Source organism: Vulpes vulpes, chromosome 16, assembly GCF_048418805.1.
Source record: "Vulpes vulpes isolate BD-2025 chromosome 16, VulVul3, whole genome shotgun sequence".
Lineage (NCBI taxonomy): Eukaryota > Metazoa > Chordata > Mammalia > Carnivora > Canidae > Vulpes > Vulpes vulpes.
The window spans coordinates 26,176,190-26,203,024 of record NC_132795.1 but is presented as its reverse complement, the minus strand read 5'-3'; positions in this window follow the sequence as shown (position 1 = coordinate 26,203,024).

The following is a 26,835-nucleotide window of genomic DNA, read 5'->3' as shown; positions in this document are numbered from 1 at the left end:
TCATTCAAGCATCATATGGGAGAGATGGGGGGAAGCCAAATGCTTCTTTTCCTCAAAATGATTGAAATGCCCAGGAGTAAATAGATATCAGAAAGAAATTCTATAAACATAGAGCAGCAGTAAGAGTAGATGCTACTATTGCATCAGATATAAACATAAAATATTTCTTTTCTCTTTTCTACTCATGTCATGAAAAATAACAGGCATGTAAATATGCAACTTGCTGGTATACTTATTTTAAACTGGAATTTGTTTAATTCCTTATGACTCAAGTTTTTCACTCTCCCAGCACAAATGGTAGGACTTTTATTACACCTCTTTGGCAATGAACTGGTTATGTATGAGAAATCACACCATCAAGCGCTATTAACGATTTTTCTTTTTCTTTTCAATTTATCATTTTATTAGTAGCCTCAATTTAATGACGAGGAGCACCACTGATTTACTCTATAAGCTTTAATCAGAATGCAAGTATAAAAAATGCTTAATGTGCTAATTTTTATGCCATTACCCAGAATGCTTTGTCAGCTCTCAACTACATCTTATTATGGTTAGCATCTATGTTATTGCTAAATAACAGAGTGTCTTTTAGTCTGTAAAGAGCACTTTAGAAATTAAGAAACCAGAGGCACAAAGGACATTTTGAGGATTTAAACATCTTTATAGAAAAGAAAGTCTGTCTTGTTGGAAGCCTAGAGAGAGGAAATATGATCATGATTAAAAGGGAATTTTGCTTTCTTTCAGTAGTACCGAAAGCTATATAGTTCAAGAGGAGTTATGTGTAGTGTGAGGAATTAAGAAGAGAAGGTAAATATTTTACTTGAAATAATGTTGAAATTGTCTCCTATGAAATTCTCTTATCTTACCTTATACAATATAAAAGCTTGACTGAGTTACGCTGACATAGTGGGTTTACATATTCATCCAGAATCACAGTTCAAGGAGAGCTCTGTAACTTTTAGAGGACTCAGATGTGTGTTGCTTACTCTCATTTCATCAGTTCTCTATAGCTTTGGTACCTGAGTCTAGCCAGGTCGTGTGTTTTCATAAAAAACAAAACCAAAACAAACAAACAAACAAAAAAAAATACAGAGACTTTTTTTTATACTTATGCTGTTCTAAAACAAATAGTTACGATCACACAAATAAATCAAATAATTATATGGTTTAATTTCTGTAGTCAAGAAATTTTTAAACTAGACAGTTCAACACATACAAAGTATTATTTGAACTAATATGTCTCAAATGAGGAGGAAGTTATGAGATACCCTGGTGAAGGTGTTTTGTTTGGTTGGCTGGACTGGTGGTTTGGTTGTAGGAGAAAGAGGATCATTTACTAAGAATTTTAACTTTTTCAAGAAAAGGAATTAGGGAATTCTGAAAGAAACTACAGCTGCCCATTTTCCAGGGAAGACAAGTAACACTTGGGAGTGAGAGAAGGGGCTAATCAACTTGTTTTTGTTGACAATCTTAAAGGAGAACCTGTAAGACTCCTAGGAAGGAGAGGAGGAGGAAGAAAACACCAGGAGGTAGGAAAACTCTAAAGTCTACTCTTTGTACAGGTTGAAGTAAAGACTGTTCATGGAGGTGCTGAGGCAAAAAGAGAGTGAGAGAGAAAGAGAGAGAAACAAGTCCAGAAATACATGCTAGAATGAATAATCTCAACCAAGATAAACTGTTATAGGATTTTCCCTGGAAGTCACAAGAGGAGACAGGAAATTTTGCTGATCAGTCTTCCCAATCACTCAAAAAAGGATGGTAGGGGAATTAGAAGCCCTGACTTATGGGGACAGACTGGAGCACTGAGCACCTGGGCTGTATGGAGAGGAGACTACACATATCTTGTAAGGGCAGTGGAGCTTTGAAAGGGACTTGCATGTGAGGGAGAGCATTCAACCCAAGACTTGCATGACGAAGAGATTTTTCTTGATGTACAGGATTTAAATGGACAGAGTGACAGTTCACATCCTAGCAGAAGTGCCCTACTACTTTGACAATCACAATCACTACAACCCCAATCACCAAACCTCCTAAGAGAATTGCATTATCAAATCATCTTAGGAGACTTTTTCCTCCTCTATGAGAACTTTAGGTATGTTAAACTTGGAAGAAAATGGTAGTGGAAGTGATTCTCAGATTCCTACCATATATGTCTCTTAACTATAACCAGTCTAACTTTCCAAGCAGTCAATTTCTTTTTTCTAATACAACAACCACAAGCAGGTGCTGATAAAATATATTTATTGTATTTTTCTAGTTTATGGGTTCACTGTACCATCTTTCACTAATTAATTCACATATTAACATATACTCACCAAATCCTCAGCCCCCAATCCATAGCAGTCATGTGCATTGTGTGTTAGAATAACAGATGAAAGGGCATGATTACTTGTAATGCGTGGAGGGAGACTGCCCAAGAGGGAGTGGAGATAGGGCTTTAGAGATTATATTGAAGGGGGGCTAACAACACCAGAGGCTCTAATACTATTTCTTTCACTGTGTTTTGATGTGATCTCAGGTCTTGAGTGCAAATAGCTGAAAATCATGGGCCATGTTGATGCCTGTCATAAGGGTTCAACATGATGGCAAACCTCACTCCACTTCTTAAGTTAAAGAATCTTAGTATTAGTCCAGAGATATATCAAAATAACTTACTTTTATCATGTAAGAATAGGTCAGACATTTAGGTAAACTCTTTGAAATTTTTGGTATGGTCATTGGTAAAATTAGAAGAGTAAGAAAATTTACTAAGAGCATCTAATCAGTATGTAAATATAAACATAATGTTGAATTTGCATGAAGTCAAAAATTGCCCAATTTTGCCAAAGCCCCCAAAACGGCCTTGTTGAAAATAGGATACAGAGAAATAATACACATCAACGATCCTAGAAGTAGGAAGTTTACCAAAGAATTACTCAAATCGTTGCTATAACAAAGTTAGCAATGCCAAACTCAAGCAAAGAAGTAGACAATGTTACTATTGATGATTTCAACTGAATATGTTAAACGTGACTCTTTTTAAATGAATCATATTTAATTTTCACAGTGCAGTTCATGAAAATCACCTCTCCACAGTTCAAGTACATATTAATCAGAACTTCTTGTAGATCCTAAAGGAAACTTAGAATGTGTGCAAAATGCACACTGTGTAATAAAATAAAATAACTAGTATGGAACACTACAAAATTAAAACACAAAGCAACTTCTTTCTCAGTGCACTTCTTAAAGTATATATTTTAATCATTAACCAAATTTACCATATCTTATCTTTGCAACTGTCATGTGTTTAGAATATGTCAAAAACTGATTTGAGATCTGTGATATAAGGTGTTATCATAGTAGCTCAAAGTAGCAGCTAACGTTTATTACATTGTTCCTATGCCATTACAATGCCACCTGGTTAGACATTTTACATGTGTTATGCATCGCGCCCTCAGAGCAACTCCATGAGCCAGGTACAAAACTCATTATAAGAATAATTAAATGAGTTTTAAGAGATTAAGAAACTGTTTAAAAAGACTTAACTGGAAAGTATCACAGCCTTGATTGAAATTTAGTCCTCTATGAACCTAAATCTCATTTTCTTTGACACTAAGAGTATAAACAGGCTTTTACTTCATTAGTTTAAAATAATATCAATGAAGATGAAATAACCTAGAAAAAATTTCAATAATTTAAAAATAATAATATGCATTATGTATTTATATGTGTGCATATTAACGATTATACGTGTATATAGGTGTATACATGTGTTCTTTAATCTTTCTCTAGGTTATTTGGCATTAATGCAATTGTCTCAAGTAAATTTCCACTTACCTTTCAGGTCTTGGTGCCCCATATTCTGAACACAATTTCACAGTTCTTAAGAAATGGCTATTTAAAAAAAAAAGAAAAAAGAAATGGCTATTTTGATCATAGTGGAAACTTAAAACTGAAGTCTGGGTTTATATACAGTGTGGTAACTATGTGTCTCATCTTGTCAAAACAATATATGTTCTGTGGCAATATAAAAAAAAAGCAACATATTTTAATCATGTCAGTATATTAAGGTCTCCTGCATGTCTGTATAATTCTTTTTATTTTTTTTGTCTGTATAATTCTGATGTGCACAAGTGTTTAGATTCTCTAAAAGAAAAATAGGAATCTTGTCTCTTCTTACTTACAACTGAAAATAGTTCTACTTCAATTTCTTATACTGTGATTTGTATTAGAAATGTAGTGAAAGTTATGGAAATGATTGTCCTTCTTACATGAAAGGCAAGTTCCTCATCTATAAAATGGGTATCGTCTCCGTCTTTCATAAGGTAATTTATGTGCGTTCTTATTCCTTTACTTATATTTCTTTCTTTTTGGTTGTTACAGGAATCCAACAAATTCACATCTATTAATTGCTCACTTTGCCACATATACACATATGTGCTCGTAGGAACTTTGAGAAGGAGCATTGAAATCTCAAGTTATTGTTGTAAGACTTAATTCAAGCTTTGTTTGGGGTACAGTCATCTGAGAAATACTGTGGAAATAAGTAAACTTGTCTCTCTAACCCTAGACTAGAAGATACTGTAAGTGTAAACACAAAAGACTTTATGATAGAAAAGATAAAAATAAAAAATTCTATCCTTTTACTGAAGTATTTTTAATACAATATAATTGTGACCCAAAAATGACATGACATTAAAACCATTAAGAAAATTACAAGCAAAGCACTAAGAAATTAGAGATCACTCAAATATAACTTTTGAAACCTGACTGGGTTTCAAAATTGACATGCAAGTTAGTATCAGTCAGACAGGTTATTTCCAATGGTCTGGCTCTACCTTTCCCTCTATCCAGAATTTTCTGTGATTACAGGCTCTGCCTTCTGTTTGCCATTCCACAGTAAGCAATCAACACTTTGGAAAGTATTTTGAGTCACATAGCATAAACTCAGAGAAAAGTGAAGTTAGGATACCAGAATGAAGAGGAGCTAGACAGCACCATTAAGAAAACTGACATTGGATTCTTTTTCCATAATTCATATTTGCAATCAATCAATCAGTTCCAGCTCAGATTGAAGCAATGTACCTTCTTTATCTCCTTTCTCTCCAGACTAGGGAAGAGGAGAGTCTTTCACTAAGAATTTAGTTGAGTACTTGCAAATGGGAGTAGGAAACATTAGTCAGATCTTGGTATAGTCAAAGCAGGGGTGAGTAAGATCATATGGATCAACATAGACCCAAATCTTTTCCTAAGCAAAAGTCCAAAAAGCACAATTTGAAAGTAAGATGATGCTCTGCCAAATAATGACATACTAACTCCATTGAAGAAAGAGAGTCTGGAAAATTGTGGGGTAATTAGGAAAATAGTTCTCTCATTCTGAGGGAGATTAGATGATACTCTGTCTAGGAATTAATACCTGCATTGTCCTGGAATATAGGGATGTATGTATGTGTATGACTCTTATTTAAGTTATGAACTCAGAAAAGAGAAAATCACAGAGACAAGTCTGTTCCTATCTCTGATAAAATAACCAAGAGACACCAAGAACTTGAGAATAACCAAGAAAGAGCAAGAGGATAACCAGGAAAGAGCATGAACTTGAAAAATGCCTAGCCCTCTAATGGACTGCTCTGGGGACTACCTACAGAATTTCTAACCGAACCCCCAGACATGTTTTATTGGTTGGAGATGTCAAATTGGAGAAATATGTTTCTAGAGAAGTGGGGGTACCAACTACGCAGGTAGGTGTTAGGTTTTCCCAAAAGTTGGATCTAAACTGTGCATTCAAGTTTGGAGGAAGAAGATATTTTCAACAGAAATGCAAAAATTGGAAACAGAGTCATAAATTTAGGAACTGGACATATACAGAGGAATCCTTTCAGAGGAACACTAAGGGAAAGGTTTATCTTGTTAGCTATGTTTCTTTTGTACTGTGTGAAAAGTCCCATTTAGCATATAGTTCTAAATTTTTCGCCCTATGTTCATTAATTACTACTCAACTCTGCTGTCCTCTTTAGAATAGAGATATAAAGATGAACAAAGAGATGAAAAAATTAAGAGGACCGTGGCATGTTGAAACCTTCTCTGCTCTCTATTTAACAGAAAAGTCATCGAAGTGAGTGTATCGTGCTCAACACCTTCAGGTGCTAAACATCACCAAGGTCAGCATCAATCACATAGGAGCTGGGGGACTTGGGAAAGTGCTTGATACTGAAGAAGACTCAGCCCAGGAAGAAAGGCAAAATATCTTCTTTTTCAAAATATACTGCAGGGCATGAGGAAGCCCATAAACACCATTTAACTTCTCTGAACCTTATTTTTGCCATCTGTCAAAGGGGAATAAGATGAATATTTTGCTTTGTTCTTAAGCTTACAATAATGTGAAATAATATATGAAAAAAGTTCTATAAGTCGGGATGATTCCTATAATACAAGGCATAATTATGAAAAATAAATGCAAAAATAGTGATAGAGTTCTTTATTCATAAACCTAACAAAAGGCTCTAATATTAGATTTACTACTAGAACCACAGTGCCACCTAAAGACTACATACCAGAATTATGGAACAGCGGCTTACACTTTTTTTGGAGTATCTATATTGTGTCAACATATGTGGATATTTTATTGGTAATGTTCCATCACAGAGTACTCTGTAGTGGTTCCAGAATTAAATTCAGTTTAAAATGCAAACCTTTCATCAAAGAGTTCGGAAATGTTTCAGCCTAAAAGCAAAGCAAATGTGACCAGGAAACAGAATAGACTTTATATGATAACTTTACATTATATTGCACTCTAAATGTAACAAGAATGACTTTTTTCAGGAAGTTTAGATAATTGGATTCTTATTAATTGAATGCATATATCCTATGCTAATAAAAACCTACAAGAATATAGTTTTATGCATGCATAAGATCAAGGAAATAGAGGATACTGATTTCATGCATTGTTAATAAATGACTTGTGTCTTTAGTTAATATTCATTAAGGATGAACTTTGTTCATATCCTCATAATGTAGGAGTGATAAGATCAGAAAACACAAAGATCAGCCTTACTGTAAATTAGGTGACATAATGACCGAAACACATATACTATGGTTAAAGACAAAAACCTAACTAAACTAGAAAAATACAATGAGCAAAACCATTCCTTGCAATTCTGCTTAAATTTCTCATATGTTATTCAAGACACATGCATATCTGTTATCTTAGAGATATAATTGATTTGCAGGTTTTACACTATTTATTTATTAAAGAAATATTTACTGCAAACAAAACTATTTTACAAGTCATGTGTAACAGGTCATGTGTCTGTTTGGAAAAAAATTATAGAAATTGGTAGAATCTGAGTCTCTGAGCATTAGCTTTCTTTATAAGTTGCCTATCCATAGCCAACCCCTTGACATTCTGAAAGGTGATAATCATGTACAAAGGAAAAGTACAGTGCACACCGATTACTAAATAAGAAATTTGCCCCCAGACCCTTACTTTACATAGAACTTAGGCTTCTCATCAGTTTGCCTAGACTAAATATATGTAACAGGAGACTCCTTTCTAGGGAGGCCTAGACATTTATTTTTTCTTGTATTGTTTAAGGATTAATTACAATTTTTGATAAGCACTTCTATTTACCTATGACCATTAGCCTAATAACATATATGCTGTCCTTGCTTTTGTAGGGTCAAATGATAGAAGACATGTGAGACTGGAAATAAAAATGTGTCACTGAAGGACCTAACAAAGATAGGATTACTACTGGGACCAATGGGAGATAAGTGATAGATACAGAGATACAGAGACAGAACCAATAAGAAACAATAGAAAAATAGAGATAGAGATATAAATACATAGAAAGTGATTTATTATAATGAGTAAGATATACAATTATAGGGGCTGAGGAGTTCTATCATCTGCTCTCTGAAATCTGGAGACCCAGGAAAGCCAGTGATAGCCCAAATCTGAAGGCCTAAGAACCAGGGAATGGAAAGTTGTAAGGCCCAGTCTGAGTCTGAAGATCTAAGAACCAAGAGGAGGAATGCCCAAGTACCAGAGACTATGGATGTCTCACCTCAAGCAGAGAGCACATTCACCCTTCCTCCCCCCTTTCATTCTATTCAGGCTTTCAATGGATTTGATGACGCCCACTGCACTGGTGAGGGAAATCTTCTAACTCATTCTACTGATTCAAATCCTAACCTCTAGCACAATATATTTTCACAGAAACATCCAGATGTAATGTTTTACCAGCTATCTGAGCTTTCCTTAGCCCAAAGTGGCACATAAATCAACCATCATAGTACTTAAGAGTAATCATTCAAAATCCTTCAAGCAAATGTCAATGTTCAAGATTTGACTTGAGATGGTGGTACCTTATAAATGCACAGATACCAAGATATGATAGATATCTTTAGAGTTATTCTTATATTAGAATATCCTAGAAGAATTTATAAAGCTGGAGATTCTCAAGTAGCTAATATAGTTGGGTCCTAGTTTATAAATATCGATAAAAAGATGCATTTGTATGTTATAAGAAAATTTTTACAAGATCAAGTTTAAAAAGTTTTAGTAGTTATATAAAAGTATATTGTACTTCAACATTCTAGAAATGTTAGCAAAATGGTAGGGCCATTATGAAAATTATGGCAAGCAAAGACATGTGAATAGAACTAGACAAAAGTAGAAGAACATTAAAAATAGCAAAGTGAATAATAACTGAAAAATTAAGTCCATCTTTAGAGCTGACAATTTAAGGACAATGTATGGGCCAAACATGACATTGGGGGATTTTCAAGTACATTTCTCATCAACTCTGCTGCTGTCTTCTTTGCTTTAAAGAGTCCTCAGAATATCCATTATCCATTCTTAAATTGTTCTGAAGAATGGGTGTAGTCATTACCTATACTTCAGTTGACTCACACTTTGGCAGAATTATAAGCAAATTGGCATAAAGCTTCTGAAACGTTACTAAAAACTTTTGTAGATTAACCTACTCTAGCCTAATTGGCTCATTTTTTTAAAGAACAATAACAGAAATGAAAATCTAATGAGGCACAGTTTGGAGGTATTTTAATAAACATGTAGAAGAATATAGGGTTTTTATATAAAATGAAACCCTAGGAATTTTATAATCTTAAATTGGTTAACAGTCCTTTTATCTTAAAATATGATATTATCAGATTGTAAGGCAGCAGGAGTTTAAGAAAATGTTGTACCTATAAAATTAAATAGAGCCCAACAGCCTTAATTTGTACTCACTTTGAAAGTGTTTATTAATTTTTACTAAGATACCTTCATTAACCTTTTGTGCTCTACTTTCCACTTCTTGTGTATATATTACTACTAGAGGTCCTAGCCTGGATGACAGCAAAATCTAATTAGAATGTATCACATTTGGTTGTCACTTTTTCTACCTGAAACTCAGTCATGCCTCCATGAACAGACATGAGCTTAACCCTAAGGAGTTTGAGAACTCACCACAGATGAGTCATAGAAGTGAGACTAAGTTTAGGGTGAAAAAATAATTATCAGATATGGCACTCTCAAATTTCTTGGCTTTAGAGATAACAAAATCTTGTGTAGCCAGAATGCCTGGGGAATAGGATATTCTGATTCCATTTATTTTCTGCTTAAATTAAGGCAAATTTATAAACTATTTTTATTATTTTTAAAAATTAAACAGCGTACACTGAGTCATCAATAAGAATCATGTTTGGTATAATGGAGGAGGAGGTGGTAATAGTAAAATATTCATTTTTTTTTTGTTTTTGGAGGTACAGGACATATATATGTTGCATCTATCAAGACATGAATATAGAGACAGAAATAATGTACATAATATTATTCTATACAATATTAGGTATAAATGAATTGATTTAAAACAATGTATCAGAGTTGCATTAAGTACAAGAAGCTGCACCTAGTCAGGTAACAAGAAGAAGATGAAGTGGCTGGCCATTGAGGATGGTCTTAGATGTGTATTTCAACACACATTAAAAGCTTTTTAAATGCAGTTAGGCTTATTCTTGGGTTCAATGGAGAGTACACTAAATAAACCTGCTTCCTTGGTGGCTTAGGGTCCAAGAAATAAAGGATCATGAGTGTTTTTAAAAAGATGAATCCTTAGTAAAGAACCTGTAAACCGCCAATGAAAAATCTTCCAAAAACAAATACCCATGGAAACTCCTAACTTTTCAAATATGTAAAGTATACATAAGTATATTTTAGAGTGTACACTAGAGATTAGAATAAATTAATTATCTATTTACCTCTCCCTGTCCTATCATGTTTTAGAAGGATATGTATTTCAAGTTTATAGATTTTAAAAAAGCTTTAATTTCACAAATATCCATTTAAAACACCAGCTATTGTCTGTAATTTTAGCATCTGATGATATAGAATGTTTTAATTATCTATTTTCTTTGTTATTCCTTCATTATTATTCAGTTTTATGTGTATGATGAGAACATTTAAGATCTAGTCTCTTAGTAACTTTGAAGTACATAATACAGTATTGTTGACTATAATCACAATGTTGTACATTAGATCTCCAAAGTTTATTCATATTCTAACTGAAAGTTTATGCATGTTGGCCAACATCTCCCCACTTCTCCACTCCCCTGACCTCTGCCAACCAGCATGTAACCCTATTTCTATGAATTCAGTTTTTTAAGATTCCATGTATCAGGGATACCATGCAGTATTTATCTTTCTCTATCTGACATCTCACTTAGGGTTCATCCATGTTGTCACAAATGGAAGGATTTTCTTTTTTCTTGTTGCCAAATAATACTCCATTGTCTGTGTGTGTGCTTTACCCATTCATCTATTGAGAGAACACTTAGGTTATTTCCATATTTTGGCTATTGTGACTAATGCTACAATAAACATGAGAAGCCATATTCTTTTTGATATAATTTCCTTTGGATATACCAGAAGTAGGATTGCTTGATCATATGGTGGTTCTCCTTTTAATTTTTTGGAGGACCATCCATAGTGGCTGCAACAATTTATATTCCACTAACAGTGGACAAGGGTTCCCTTTTCTCGGCATCCTCACCACACTTGTTATTTCTTGTCTTCTTGATAATAGCATCCTAATTAGGGTGAAGTGCTATTTAATTATGGTTTTCATTTATATTTCTCTAATGGTTAAGAGATGTTGAGCATCTTTTCATGTACCAATTGGCTATTTGGAGGTATTTTTTTGGAAAAATGTCTATTCAATTCCCATTTCTTAATCAGATTGTATAATTTGTTATTAAGTTGTATGAATTATTTATATATCTTATATTAACCCCTTATCAGATAAGAGTTTGCAAATATTTTCTCTCATTCTGTAAGTTGCCTTATTATTTCATTAGTTGTTTCTCTTGCTATAGATAAGCATTTTTTAATATAGTCCTACTTATTTATTTTTGCTTTTGTTGATTGTGCTTTGATGTCACAGACAAAAATTGTTGCCAAGACTAATGTCAAGAAGTTTTTTTTTTTTCTCTTTTTCTTCCTGTATTTCTTCTAGGAGTTTTGTGGTTTCAGATTTTCTAGTTAATCCTTAATCCACTTCAGTGATGTAAGACAGATATCCAATTTCATTTTTCTGCATGTGGTTAACCAGATTTTCCTAAAATCATTTATTAAAGAGACTGTTCTTTCTCCAGTGAGTATTCTTGGCTCTCTTATCAAACATTAATTGACCATATACAGTTTACTCATGGGCTCTCCATTCTGTTCTTATAGTCTATATTAATTCTTCCAATCCATGAACATGGGATATCTTTACATTCATTTCTCTCTTCATCAATTTATTTTATCAAATTCTTATTCATTTAATTACACAGATTTTTTTTCCCTTCCTTGGTTAACTTTATCAATGTTTCATTGAGTGAGTTATTTTGACACATGTAAAGATAAAAAATACCACCAGACATAGCAATATTAATTGATTTTATGAATGATATGGGAGTCTATACTATTGCTCTGAGATATGGGAGTTATGTGTCTCTTTAGGCAGGATGTTTAATCTGTAAAACTCCTACTTAAGATACAGATCTATAAGGCACATGCTTGTCCTAACCTTCTAAAGTCATCTTGTGAATTCTGAAGCCCAAAGAGCTGTGATACAGATTTCACACTTGTGAACAGTGTACCCTATAACATCGGGTTACAAAATCTATTTGACTTGGCAATGTGTATGAATTACATTTACAGAAATAATTATTTATAATCTGTTTGCATGGTATATGGTGAGCTTGTACTAACAGCCATAAATCAGCAAGTTAAAAAAGGCCATCTGCTACTATATATATATGTTTTTTTTTTGCTACTACATTTTTAATTGTGATACTCAGACATAGACTCCATTTTTATCATGATAATTGCTCAATTGGTTTTACATATCAAAATCCTAAAAGAAGTATATGAGTATTTGTTTGTCTAATATGGCTCCCTTAGGAATTTAATTAAGTTACTGGTTGGTGTCTTATCTTATAGTCCCTATGTCTAAAAGTGTCAGCCCAAAGCCATAGCCCAAAATCAAGTATTTTAGAAATTAAGTCCAATAGAACAGATTTTATAAATTATTTCATAATAATAAAATATGTTTAGCTCAATAAAAAGTAAATAACATTTTTTATTAAGATTTAGGGTTTTAGTCTACCTTTTTGGAGGTGTGGGGTTGAGCTGCTTAATTAATTGATTGATTCATTAGTGGTTCATGATGGTTTATAACGTGCCATACATTTTTTTAATTTAAATTCAGTTAGCCAACATATATCATTAGCTTCAGATACAGAATTCAATAATTCATCAGTTGCATCTAACATCCAGTGCTCATCACATCATGTGCCCTCCTTAATGCCCATCACCAAATTACCCCATCCCCACCAGCCAACTTTCCTCCAGCAACCCTCAGTTTGTCTCCTATAGTTAAGATTCTCACATGGTTTCTCTCTCTCTCTCTTTGATTACTTTCCATTCAGTTTTTGTCAACTATAAGAACACTGCATTTTAAAATAAATTTCATAGAATTGACAATTCCAGTTTTAAAATTAGTGTGAAGGTATCCAGATTTTTCCTATACTAATCTATCTGCTCATTATTCACCTTCCATATTCAGTATGAAAACTACCTGGACATTGATCGTTCATAGATGGAATTGTCCCTAAAGAGAAGTAGATAGCTAAGAACTAAAGCAAAATAGCAAAATGAAGAAGTAGAGAGACTTGACTCTCTCCTGGAAATGTGATGCTTGCCCAATGCAGGTCTGTCATTTTTGCTGCTCTTTTCTCTAAAAAGTCAAACAATATCTCCTCCTTTATGAAAACTTATCATTCCACAGAAATTGCTACTTTCTATAATGCATCAAGGTCAGAAGGTGGATTGTAATCATTTATGTCATCCTGGAATATGAAATCAATACCAAAAGGAGTGGACTGACCCAAAGTATTAAATTGCAATTCCTTCAAAGTCAAATGACCAGGTTCTGAGATTAAGAGTAAAATTCACTTCAGTCTATCAAAACCATACATATTGATAAGAATTTTAGAGTATCATGGTGATGTCTAGCTAGGGAGCCTGGAACCAGATTCTGCAGCTTTCAGAAGTTGGTGGAGTTTTCCAGTGTTTGCATAACCACTATAGGCAATAGTTCTTCAGATACTTCAGATACTTCAACAGATAAAATGCAAAGAGAAGTTATAATGTTGATGTGGAATACTCATACAAAATTGGAAACTGATCTAAAATCTAAATTAGTGAAAGTAATGCTTTAACGGCAAAACCAAACCTCAGGAGAGCAGAAAAAAAATCTTTTCATCTTTATAAAAAGGAAATGAACTGATACAGCAACATGAACTAATACACAACCTACTGAGACTGTAAGCCCTCTGGACAATTCAGTTGGTGTCAACAACAAAAAATGAAAGAAACTTCTCTGCATCTAGAATATTTGTTATGAAACGAAGATCAGCTAGGGTAAGTAATGCTTTGTGTATTCCAAAATCCCATTTTAAAAACAATAAGTTTTAAATATTAAGTGCATGTGGTGTTATCTTTCATTTTTAAAATGATGTTTATTTGGCATTCATTTCATTTTGTCTCAATATTTCATTCTTTTGATGTTTTCTTTATTAAATGTCTAAATCAGTTGGAATACTTTTATATGTTAATTAAATACATACTCCTGTCACTACATATTATTTCAGACTATTATTATATTAGTATATTAGTATATTATTTCAGGGTTTTTTATAAAGAACCTCTGATGAAACTTTTAGTATTGTCCTATTGAAAAAATAATTCACTATTTATTGTCATGCTTGCTCATTATTATTTAAACATACTGAGATAAAGAATAAATTATAATTTAAAAATATGCTAAAACTCCAGAGAATTCTGATTTCTCATTTCCAAATCCTGAAGATTGGTATGTGTCAGGAATTCAAAAACATTACCTGAAGGGAGTGGTGTTCCATGACCTAGAGGAGTTAACAGCACAACCCTCCCTTATTTGTTTTCTTTTAACATATTCCAATTTATGTGGGACCAAATATTTTCCAGTCTTAATTGAAGCTACTCTCACAAAATAGACAACTAGCTTTAAAAAATTCCATGAAAAGAAGCTATAGAATAAAGCCCCAAATAATAAAATCTATCTAAAGCAAACAATGAATAAGTGGTAGAGGGAGTGGAGTGTGGGAGCCATTTTTCAGCCACATTACTTTCTGGTTTGTGCATGTGTGATGGAGGGAATTAAAAATTGAGAAAAAGACAGTTCAGTAGATTAACTAAAATATTGCGGATAAGAGTTAAGGTGAAATACAAACTTTAAAATAGAATCAATATACAGCTGAAAATTTTACCAATGCAGGAACTGACATTGCTGGATCTGGGAAGACTTTATTCTGGAATGGATACCCTAGCTCTGGGACAGAGAGCATGGGGTCCATTTTGTGTGGAGAGGCCAACTGCTAAAAAGAAAGGGTCAAGGTGGGCATAACCAGCTCATTTTTCTCAAATTGACTAATTAGATAAGTTATCCCATCTCTGATCCCTAGGGATGGAATAAAGGAAACATTGAAAAGAGACCAGAGTACGATAGAGAATTTCATGATTCTAAAGAGTCCCCTATAGCCCCCATTTTAACATCTCTGAGATCTATATGACTTTAATAATCAAAGTCTTAAGATTAAGTTAAGTTTTAAGATTACTGTTGGGCAAACAGCAAAAATAATAAAGTTGTTAATGTCTACTTGTGGTTAACCTGGCTGTTGTTTGAGGGCTTAACTAGACAACTACAACTATTCAAGAATCGTTTGAGTAAAGGATATGAATCCCATTGTTCTCTGAAAACCTTTCTGTGACATCACTTGGGGAAATTGAGAAAATGCCAGCGTTAACATCTCCTGATGAGCCAGAGTGGTAAGAAATCGCAGACATAACGTACCACTCCTAAGAAAAGTGGCATCAGTGATGTCCTTGATGGCTGCAAGAGCAATGCATAGTTAAAAACATTTGGATATCAGTGATGCTGACTCAAAGTTTATTTAGAGGAGTTGGACGTTGCATGTTAAGAAATTTTGAGATAACCTACCCAATTTATTACATTTATTCTTTCGTTTTTATGCACACACTATAGGTAGACATGATTAAAATCTATATCTAAATGCAGAAGAGCTCTTTCAGTAAGTATAAAATACAAATTCTAAGCTATAAAACATGTCCTAGTTTAATTGGCAGCACTTTCTTCTTAGTGTTATATACAGTGTAATCTTACAATCAATGTCATCTTAGAGTCAATCAAGTAAAAAGAGTGATAATATATAACTTTTAATGAACTCCTCATATATGCCAGGTATAGCACTTTACATGTATTAATTTCATTTAATCATTACAAAAACTCTATAAAGCAGAACTTAATACTATTGCTATTTTATACTTTAGAAAACCAAGGTACACTGGGTATATAATAATTACTCAAAATTATGCAGCTAGTAATCATATGACTGAAGTTTCAAACCCAGCCTAACTATAAAGGCAGTTAAACCTAAACACTACACCATCTTGCGCCATTTAAGATACATTATTTACTTGGAAACAACCATCTTGTTTTGGGTAAAATGAATAACCTTAGCTCTGAAACTAAAATAGAAAATACTATTCCTTAGAAAATCTCATCACTGTCTTATTTTAAAGATTTGATGGCGTCCTGTCAATGATCTATTTTTTAAAAGAGATTTTAAAGTTCTGTTGTGAAATACTTCAAAGTTATTGCTTAATAAGAAATATTGACCCAACTCATATCAGTCTTTTAACAACTACACTTTTATCTTTTATGTATGAATGTGGGGCTAGAAATAGTTATGTTATGAGATTAGTAGATATAAACAGCTAGTGATGGGAGGAAGTAACCAATACAGGATCCATTTTTTTTATGGGAAATTAGGTTTTTAGTTCTCTTTGGCTATAAAATGTAGTGTTTGCAGCCTCTAATTAAACTAGAAAGAACATAAGACATCACCATTTTCAATATTTATATATAAGCTGGTTCTGGACACTATTCCCAAACCAAACTTAATTCTGTATATATGTATGAGATATTATCTTCTATAGCCTGCAGAGAATTACAAAAGAATAAAAACATTATATATAAATACTGTGGAGAGTACACAGTATCAGAAAGAAAAAAGTTTGAGGTGCCTGGCTGACTCCATTGGCTAAGCATCTGCCTTCGGCCAGGTCATGATCCCACAGCCCTAGGATCGATCCCCTCATCCAGCCCATATCGAGCCCTCCCTTCTAGATATATGTAACATATAAATAAATCTTTTTTTTAAAAAAAAAGAAAGAAGAAAAGTCAAATTTCTATCTACTAATCTCATTTATCAAAAATGACTCAAAATTTAGAAACATGTTTTTTTGGTCAATGTATTATCATGTATGATTCATAAAAAAAGATTGTTAATCCTGGAACACTAACATATTCTGCATGAATAGCTATTTCCTTTGTCAGAATTAATTGAAAATTCTGTTTTGGCCAATTTGCATTGCTGTGCCATCATGTATCTAAAATGCTTTAGTGGTTCTGCAAGGCTGTTCCAAGAACTCTCTGGATGGGAGTAAATGCAAACATTTGCCTTTACAAAAGATATTACCTAGTTTTTTCAGCTTTTGAGATATTAATGTGGCTAAATTTGAGCAGAGCAGTGGATGCTGGGTAGAGCACTGCTATCAGTGCACATGGAATTTTAAGTGCATCATGCCTAAACATAATGACGATGGAAACAGTGAGGGTTACATGTTTGTGACCCTGGTTAGTTTTCCTTACTAAATAGGTTTTTTGCCTTAGTAACCTCACATTTTATGTCAGCACATTGGTGGAAAAAATATATGAGCACCCCGACCAACTGGCTTGTAGAAGAATGGATGGTTTTGTACATCTCTTAGGTGTGAGTAAAGCTACTTTGGAGAAGAACCATCCTTTGAATCAGTGTCATTAAAACGGGAGTTTTAATAAATATGAAAAGGGAATAAATGGAATGATTTTATCAGATCTGGAGTATTTTTAGATACAATGAGGTTTAATTCAGTTTACCTTTAAAAATGTAATTTATAAGCCACATAGTATTTTCCAGAGACTGTACTAAACGATGTATTGAAGTAAGAAAAGACACACTCCTTGTCCTCAAGAAAGTAATAATAAAATGTGGAAAACAGACAAATGTAGGCACTCAGGGTATAGCCCAAGTACAAGATACACATTGGCATTTTCACTGATGAAATGCCTTCTCTCCTGATATAATTTTGGAGAATATAAGATATCAGAAGTAATTTAACGACTCAAATAATTTTTGATGCAAATGTATTTCTTTATACTTGAGATAACTAAGCATGTGAACCTGAGTGTGCTATAAGAGTGGCGGATAATTTTATGAGCAGCCAAATCCTGTACAGCCACATATTAGAGCAAGTATCTAGACTCACCATTAAATAAAAGTTTGATCCTAGTTTTATAAAATATTCACTATAAAATGTCAACTGTAAAAATAGGCAAACATCACTCAACATCAATTTCTTTTTCAGAATTAAGAGTTTTACCTCAAAATCCACAGTTTGATATTTTAATTTTTTTTTCCATTGGGAACACCCCAATCTCTGCAAACTTACGCTGCATATACATACATATATCCATATACATTTATATAGAGAGGGAAACACACACATACACACACACACAGAGAAAGGAGATTATGTTTCATTTAAGGATCTTGAAAGCAACCAAGTTATTAAAATTATATGTAATATAGACTCTCAGAGCTTCCTATTCTGGTTGAGATTTCTCTTTTCTCTTTGCTTCCAGGAACATATTGGAAAACAAAGATTAAACAGAATTCTCAAGTAAGTCATTTACTAACTGAGAATTTAATTGTGAGGTTGCCAACCATGGTTTGATTTTTCATCGTCTTGTTCCAGGGTTGTAAACCTTTCAATTCATTTATATTTATAAACAATTCCCACCCTATTATGTGCATGGATTATTAGGGATGTCTCCCAATAGAATTTTGTCAGCTTTCTGTACACAATTAATTAAAAGCTCTGATTCATTTTTTATCAAACTCTTACAGTGGGTTAGAATATCTGAAATCTAAACTAAAAGTCTCTTTTAGCCCAAATGACGACTCGTTCTTTAGTTTGGAAGGCTCTTTATTTCATGGGATTTGAAAAGGGAGATTAAAGCCATTGGAGAAACCACCTTGGGCAGAATGTGGTTTTGCTGATAACAGAATTATATTTCACAGCAAAGGAATCCAGACCCTGTATCCAGTTAACAAACCAACTGTGATAAAAACAAGTCAATGGAGAAAACTTTTAGCCTAAAACTATAATCTTACCTACAAAAGAATGTAGAAAGTATAATAGCTGACCTCTGACCATGCAATATTTGCAATTTACATTACATTTCTAAGAGAAACTCAAATAAGCACAGTTTCCATACCCTCTGCTGCAGAGTAAAATCCCTAATCCTGCAACTCTATCTAACCCACATTCTTCATAAAGGCACCTTTGAATCACCTAAGGAGCTTTAAAACCCTATCAATGTCTTGGCTCTAGCACCCAGAGATTCTGTTTTAATTAGTTAGGATGGGAAGAGAGAACAGTTTGTTTGTAATATATTTATATGTCTATATCTCCAGGTAATTATCCGATGCCTAAACTGAGAATTTTATAAGTCCTAATCTGTTAATTCTGAGGAATTTAGAATCCTCACTTCATTTATCCCGTTGTTTTAAGGTAATGACCTTAAATTTTGAAGGATCAGTGTGAGTTTACTGTGAAACAGTAGGTAACGGACCGAAAGTGCAGAAGAAAATTGGCAATGGTAATAAGCGTATATTTTAAGTGGCACTTTGCCAAATAAAGTACTTGAAATTTCAAGGATCTTTCGTGCCCATTGTCTTATACACCTGTTGTTGTTTCTTCTAGACTCAGGTGCAAAGACTTGAGCTCATCATATTCCTCTACTCATGGCACATTTACATTTTAGGCCCATGCAACCTCCTTCCCATGTATTTCATCTCCGAGGCCTCTCCCATTCCCCACAACACAAGGGGCAGCCACTCTGCTAAATATTATTATTTTCTTACATGCAAAAATGTTTTAAAATAAGGTAGAGCAAGTTCTATCATTCTCAGTTATATATATGAAGAAGGTACAAATCAAGTAGCTTTTTTTACATACACTTTTTTATATACGGAAGGTGGAGATGACATAAAGTTTTAGAAACAAATTTCTCTGCAGAGTTTGTACAAAATCGACATTCTCACTGGAAATAAATGAGTGCCTCTTCTCTTATACAGGTGCTAAAAATAGAAATTATCATTCATTCTTTATTCTTATGAATCTGATAGATGAAAAATTAGTTCATAGTGTTGCTCTAATTGAGAACACTTGATTGCTAGTGGGGTGGAACATATTTTCATATCCTTCGTGGCCATTTGCATTCTTTCTGAGTTGTTTTATTTCTTTGCTATTTCCACTTATTTTTTTTTAAGTTAAGGTATAGTTAACATACAACAAAGTGGACAGCATTTAAATTTTCAGCCAATGAATTTGAGCACTTGTAGACAGGTGTGTAACAACTAGGCAAAACAAGATATAGATAATTTATTTCCATCATACCGTAAGTTTCGTGTCTCCAACTACAAGCACTTCTTCCCACAACAACTTTCTAATATCATTATTTCTGTTGCTAGAATTCACGTATAAATGGAATCAAAGAGTGCATACATATTTTATCTGGATTCTTCCGGTCAATACGTTTGAATTTGGCCCATATTGCATATCAATAGTTTAATCTTTTTGTTGCTTATTAGCATTCCATTTTTCATAAAATATATAGCAACTTATTTTTATATATCCCTCTATTGATGACACTTTACCCACATTTTTTGGCTGCCAAAAATGTGACTTCTAAGCAAACTACTGGGTAAATTCTTTTCTGTACTTAGTTTTTAATTCCCTTGGCTAAATACCTAGGAGTGGAATTACTTGCTCATATGGTAGACATATGCTTCATTTTATTTAAAAAATGCAATATAGTTTTCCAAAGTGATTAAACCATTTTAAGTGTCTACCAGCACTGTCTGCGAGTGCCAGTTGTTCCATATCGCCACAAATATTTAATATTTTGAGGGTTTTTGTACATTAACCATTCTAGTCAGTGTGAAATTATTGTAATTGTAATTTGCATTTTTCTGAGGATCTTTATGGATGATTACTATGTATTTTCTTTTTTTAAGAAAGTCTATTTTTTTGTAGAGAAAACAATTTTATTCGTAAAGAAAAAAATGTTGAAGTTTTTGCCCATTTTTAAAAACTGGAATCTCTATCTTTTAATTGCTGATTTGTAGGAGCTCCTGGCATATTCTTAATAAAAGTCCTTTGTCACACAACAGACAAATAATTTTTCTCTGTTGTGGCCTATACATTTTCTTTTTTTTTTTTTTTGCCTATATATTTTCTTAATGATGTTTTGGGGTGAGCAGAAATTTTCAATTTTGTGAAATCCAATTTATTTATTTATTCTTGTTAATGACTCTAGTATACTTGTTTAAGAACTTTTCCCTTACCCCAAAGGAGAAAAAATATTGTTTTAGGAATTCATCCAGGAGTTTCATAGTTTTGTGTTTACAGTTTTGTCTATGATTTAACTCAAATTATTTTCTGTGTTGAATGAAAGAGATCAGTTTTGTTTTATTTTTCACTTCAAAATCCAATTGTTCTAGCAACATGATTAATAGGGGAAAATATATGGTTTTTCATCTTTATTCCCTTAACATGGTATTTTACATTGTTTGATTTCAACTCTTGATTCAAACTTGCATTCCTGTGATACACCTGCCTTGGTTATGATGATTTACCTCTTCATGTATTGCTGAATTTGATTTGCTAATATTTGAGAATTTTTATATCTGCGTTCATGCAGAATTTTAATATATAAATTTCCTTTTGTTGTATTTTTCTGATTTTGGTATCAAATAAGTATTAACCCATAAAATGAGTTGGGAATTGTTCATTCCTCTGTTTTTTGTTTGTTTGTTTGTTTGTTTGTTTGTTTAAGATTTTATTTATTTGAGAAAGAGAGAGAACGAGGGGGTGAGGAGGAAGGAGAAGCAGACTTCCTGCTGAGCAGGGAGCCTGACGTGGGCTCCATCCCAGGGTGGATCCAACCCAAGATCACGACCTGTGCTAAAGGCAGACACTTTACTGAGGGAGCCACCTCCACTCCTCTATTGTCTTAGAGAATTTGTGAAACATTGATATTACATCTTTATTAAGTGTTTGGCACAATTCATTGATGAAGCCATCCGGAGCTGGAGATCTCTGTGAAAAAGGTTACAGCTGTGAGTTATCTTACTTTAACAAAAGGAGCCCCTTGAGTTTTCCTGTTTCTTCTATGTCAACATTAGTAATGCATGTCTGGACAGGGTTTTGTACATATATAAATTGCCAAACATTCTGGTATGGAGATTTTTGCAACATTCCTGTGTTATCTTTAGATTTCTATAGGCGATCTCCATGTATCTTCTCTTTTGAATTACTCATGTCCATAATAATTTGCGCTTTCCCAATTTTTTCCTTACTCATCTTTCTAGGATTTAGCAACTTATCAATTTTCAGACAACTGACTTTTGGTATTGTTGATTTTCTCTCTTGTGTCTATTTTCTATTTTCATGATTTGTACTCTTTTAAACATAATTTCCTTTTTTTTTTTTTTTACTTAGGCTTTGATTTGTTTTTCTTCTTCTAGCTTCTTGAACTGACAATTGACATCATTAATTTCACATTTGTACTCTTTTCTAATACAATTATTTAAAATTATATAATTTCATCTATTGCTTTCATTGCATCTCACAAATGTTAATGTTATGTTTCAGTTATTACTATTCAGTTCACAATAATTTCAAGTCTCTCTTTTAATATTTTTTGAACTTTGAGTTATTTAGAAGTTTATGTTTGCTCAAATATCTCAGGATATTTAGGTATCTTATTAGTATTGATTTCTAAACTAATAATGACAGAGTAAGAATATACTATGCATGATTTACTTTCTAAAGGTATTTATCAATACCTGTTTTATGAGCCAACATATAATCTATCCTGGTGAATGTATTTTGCAGCTTTTGTGGGAAATGTTTCATAAATATCAATTAGATCAGGTTGGCTGATGGTTTACACATTCTCTATTCTCTAACGTTTGATGCGCTTATTTTATCAATATATGAGAGATTCATGTTACAAATTTCTAATTACATTTGGGGAATACTCTATTTCTACCTTTATTTCTGTCAGTTGTTTCAGTATTTTAAACTTTGTTTTTATTTACATTAAGATTGTCTTATCCTTTTTTTTAAATTTATTTATTTATGATAGTCAGAGAGAGAGAGAGAGAGAGAGAGAGAGGCAGAGACACAGGCAGAGGGAGAAGCAGGCTCCATGCACCGGGAGCCCGACGTGGGACTCGATCCCGGGTCTCCAGGATCGCGCCCTGGGCCAAAGGCAGGCGCTAAACCGCTGCGCCACCCAGGGATCCCAAGATTGTCTTATCCTATTCTTAATTTTTTTTTACCATCATGAAATGTCATTTTTTTTTTTTTGTCTTTAGTTACATACTTTGATACTACTATGACTCCACTGGCTGTTTGCATATTAAATCTTTTTTCAACATTTTACTTTTAACCTGCCTGTGTCTTTATACATTAGCTATATGTGTTCTAACATAGAAGCTTACGTCTTGATTTTTTAGTCAGTGTGACAGGCTCTGCCTTTTAATTGGAATGTTTAGTCCCTTTACATGTCATACTGATATGGTGAAGGCTCGGTCTCCTAATTTGCCTTATTTTCCTCATTTATCTAATTTGCTTATTGTCCTCTGTTCCTCCAAAAATGCTGTTTTGGATAAACTGATAATTATTTAATTTGAATTTTATCTCTCTTACTGGTGTTTTCAGTAGTTATTCTAAAACAGGATTTCTCAACATCAGCATTATTGACATTTTGGGTTGACTTATTCTTTGTTGTGAGGAGGCAGTTCTGTGCATTACAGGATGTTTAGAAATATACCTCATTCCTACTTATGATGCCAATATTACTCCATCCCAATTTTAATAATCAGATATGTCTTCAAGCATTGTCACATGTCCTAAGGGGGAATAATAGTACCGAGTTGAGAAGCATTGCTCTAAAGACTACAATATTCATTTTTACTTGATCATAGTCTATTATACTATTTCAAAACACTATAAGAGATTGATTATAGTCTAATTCTATTTTCCCACTTCTGTTCTTTAAGGTTTTGTTTTATAATTTGATTTTCTATTCACAAGAAAACATTCCAATATAGTTTTTATGTTATTATTCCTGCTTTAATTAGTCAAGACTTATTTAGTGTTAAACACATACACACACACACACACACACACACACACACACACACACACGATTTAACTACCAAATATACACCATTCCTGGTGTCTTTTCCTCTGAATATCTTGTGTTCAATTGATATGATAACATTTCCCTTCAACCTGAAGGAACTTTATTTTAGCATTTCTTATAGTTTAGGCCTGCTAGGGATGAATTTTCTTAGCTGTAGTATCCCACCTAATTCTCTTAGCTCTATTTTCTCTTGGAATTCTTTATGTTATCTTCATTTTTAAAGGACATTTCTGAATATAAATTTCTAGGCTGGCAGTTCATCTTCCACACTTCAGCATTTAAAAATGCCATTCCATTGTTTTCTGCCTTCCATTTCTTTTGTGGTGAGAAGTTAGCCATTATTAGTAGCATCACTCCCATCTCTATAATGTGTTTTATTTCCATTGACAGCTCTTATAATTTGCTCTTTATCCTTACATTTTTAATAGTTTGACTATAAAATGCCTGAGTATGGCTAATTGTAGGTTTTGTTTGCTTGTTTGTTACATTTATACTATTTCATTTTTGCTGAGGTTCTTTATTCTGTGAGTTGCCATTCCCTTTAATTGTGGAAAGATTTTAGCCACTATATTTTCAACCTCTATTCTTTCTCACTGTTTGTCCTTTTGAGGCTCCAACTACATTCTTAGATATTCTGGAGCATCCTACAAATCTTGAATGCACTGTTTGTCTTTACTACTTTTTTTTTCTCTTAAAAATTCAGTTTTGGGCACTTGGGTGGCTCAGTGGTTGAGCATCTGCCTTTGGCTCAGGTCATGATTCTGGGATCCTGGGATTGAGTCTTGCGTCAGGCTCCCCACAGGTAGCCTGTTTCTCTCTCTGCCTGTGTCTCTCGTGAATAAATAAAATATATTTTTTTTAAATTCAGTTTTGATTCTTTCTACTGACCTGCATTCAAGTTCACCAAAAATTCAGTTTTGATTCTTTCTACTGACCTGCATTCAAGTTCACCAATGGTTTCCTCTGATGCATCTAGTTTTTTAGTCCACTTAAAAGAAACTTTTAGCTCTGAAATCATATTTTACATTTCTAGAAAATTACTGCAGTTTTCATGACTTGTGAAACTTCCCATTTCTTCATAAAACTTTCTGCTTGATACTTTACCATATTCATTTTAGTTAAAGTCCTTGTTTGGTGATTCCAAAATCCAACCATCTCTGAGATTAATTACATTCATTATTTCCTCCTTTGACAATGAGCTATTGTTTCTTGATTTTTAATGTATCTGGTAGTCATTCATTGCATGCTAGGTATTTTGTAAAAAAAAAAAAAAAACAGCAGGAACTGAAATAAACAATATTTATCTCCACAAATAGGCAAGTTCATTTTACTCTCAGGCTGCTAGTATGGGAGCTCAGTCAATAGAATCTATGATTGAGTTCATTCTGGACATTGTTAAAATTCCAAATTGTTTCAATTTAAAAATACTTTCAAATGCTTTGAAGAAGGGTCAGATCTTTTTTTTTTATCAGCAAGTCTTGAGATCTAAATATTAGTGAGTACCAGAGACATACCTCTCCTTTACAGCCCAGGTTCAGAGAATCAAAATTGCCTGCTCAGGTTTACACAGCTATTAATTTATAAACCAACAACTCTGAACTTCCCTATTTTCACAGATAAAAAATATTTAAAGCTTCAAATGAATAGCTACATAGCTTGGAGAAATACCTGAGGCTCTATTACAACTCCTACATTAAGACAGGTGGCTTAGTTCTATGACCAGTGAAAAGCAAGGAGAACAATGAACTGCAAAATGTAAGAAAATTCTGTGATATATGGCATTTAGAAACAGATAATTTAGATTATTAAAACTGGATGAAATCTAGTGAGCTATAAATTATATTTTACTTTAAATGTCTATTTTTTGTCATAATATTTTCTGTTATACTCAAGTTATTGACTTCAGAGTTAGGCGGATATTGATCAGGAGGGAAAATATGTCATTATCATCCTTTTTAACTTTTTAACTTAAATTCCAGGTCGTTAACATACGGCATAATATTAGTTTTAGGTGTACAGTTCAATATTTCCATACGATACCTGGTACTCATCACAAGTGCCCTCCTTAATCCCTGTCACTCATTTAACCCATGCCCCCTTCAACCACACTGGTAACTACTAGTTTGTTCTCTATAGTTAAGAGTCTGTTTCTTATTTTGCCTCTCTCTCTCTCTCTCTCTCTCTCTCTCTCTCTCATTTTCCCCCCTTTGCTATTGGTTTTGTTTCTTAAATTCTACCTATGACTGAAACCATACGGTATTTGTCTTTCTTTAGTTGACTTATTTTGCTTAGGACAGTACTCTCTAGTTCTATCCATGTGATTGCAAATGGCAAGATGTCATTATTTTCATTCCATTATAAATGTGGTACATACATGCAAATCATATACATATATATCATTTTTAAGCTTAGTTGTTACACAAAATTATAATTAAAAGTGTGCTGTACTTTTGTTACACAGAAAATACCTAGTACCACCATTTGCCTAGCAAAAATTTATTCAAGTTCAGTTTTTTAAACTTCATTCCTATCAGACTCACCTGAAAATATTTCAGACAATTCTGAAGTCCAAGCTTTACTCCAGACTAGTTAAATTATAATTGAAGTAAGGATCAGGCATTGGTAATTTGTTAAAGCTCAGATTATTCTATATCAACCGGGATTGGGACCACTGTTTCAACGTAAGCAAGAGAATAGACTGAGAACAATGTCCTAGTAGAATCAAATTTATAAATTTACAACACCAATCACATTTTTGAATTAAATACTTATTTAATTTGTTAGTGTTAATGTGAGGTGAGATTGGTTAGCTTAAGTTAACTTTCAAGTTGAAATGTATTTAGCAAACTGAGACAAACAAGAG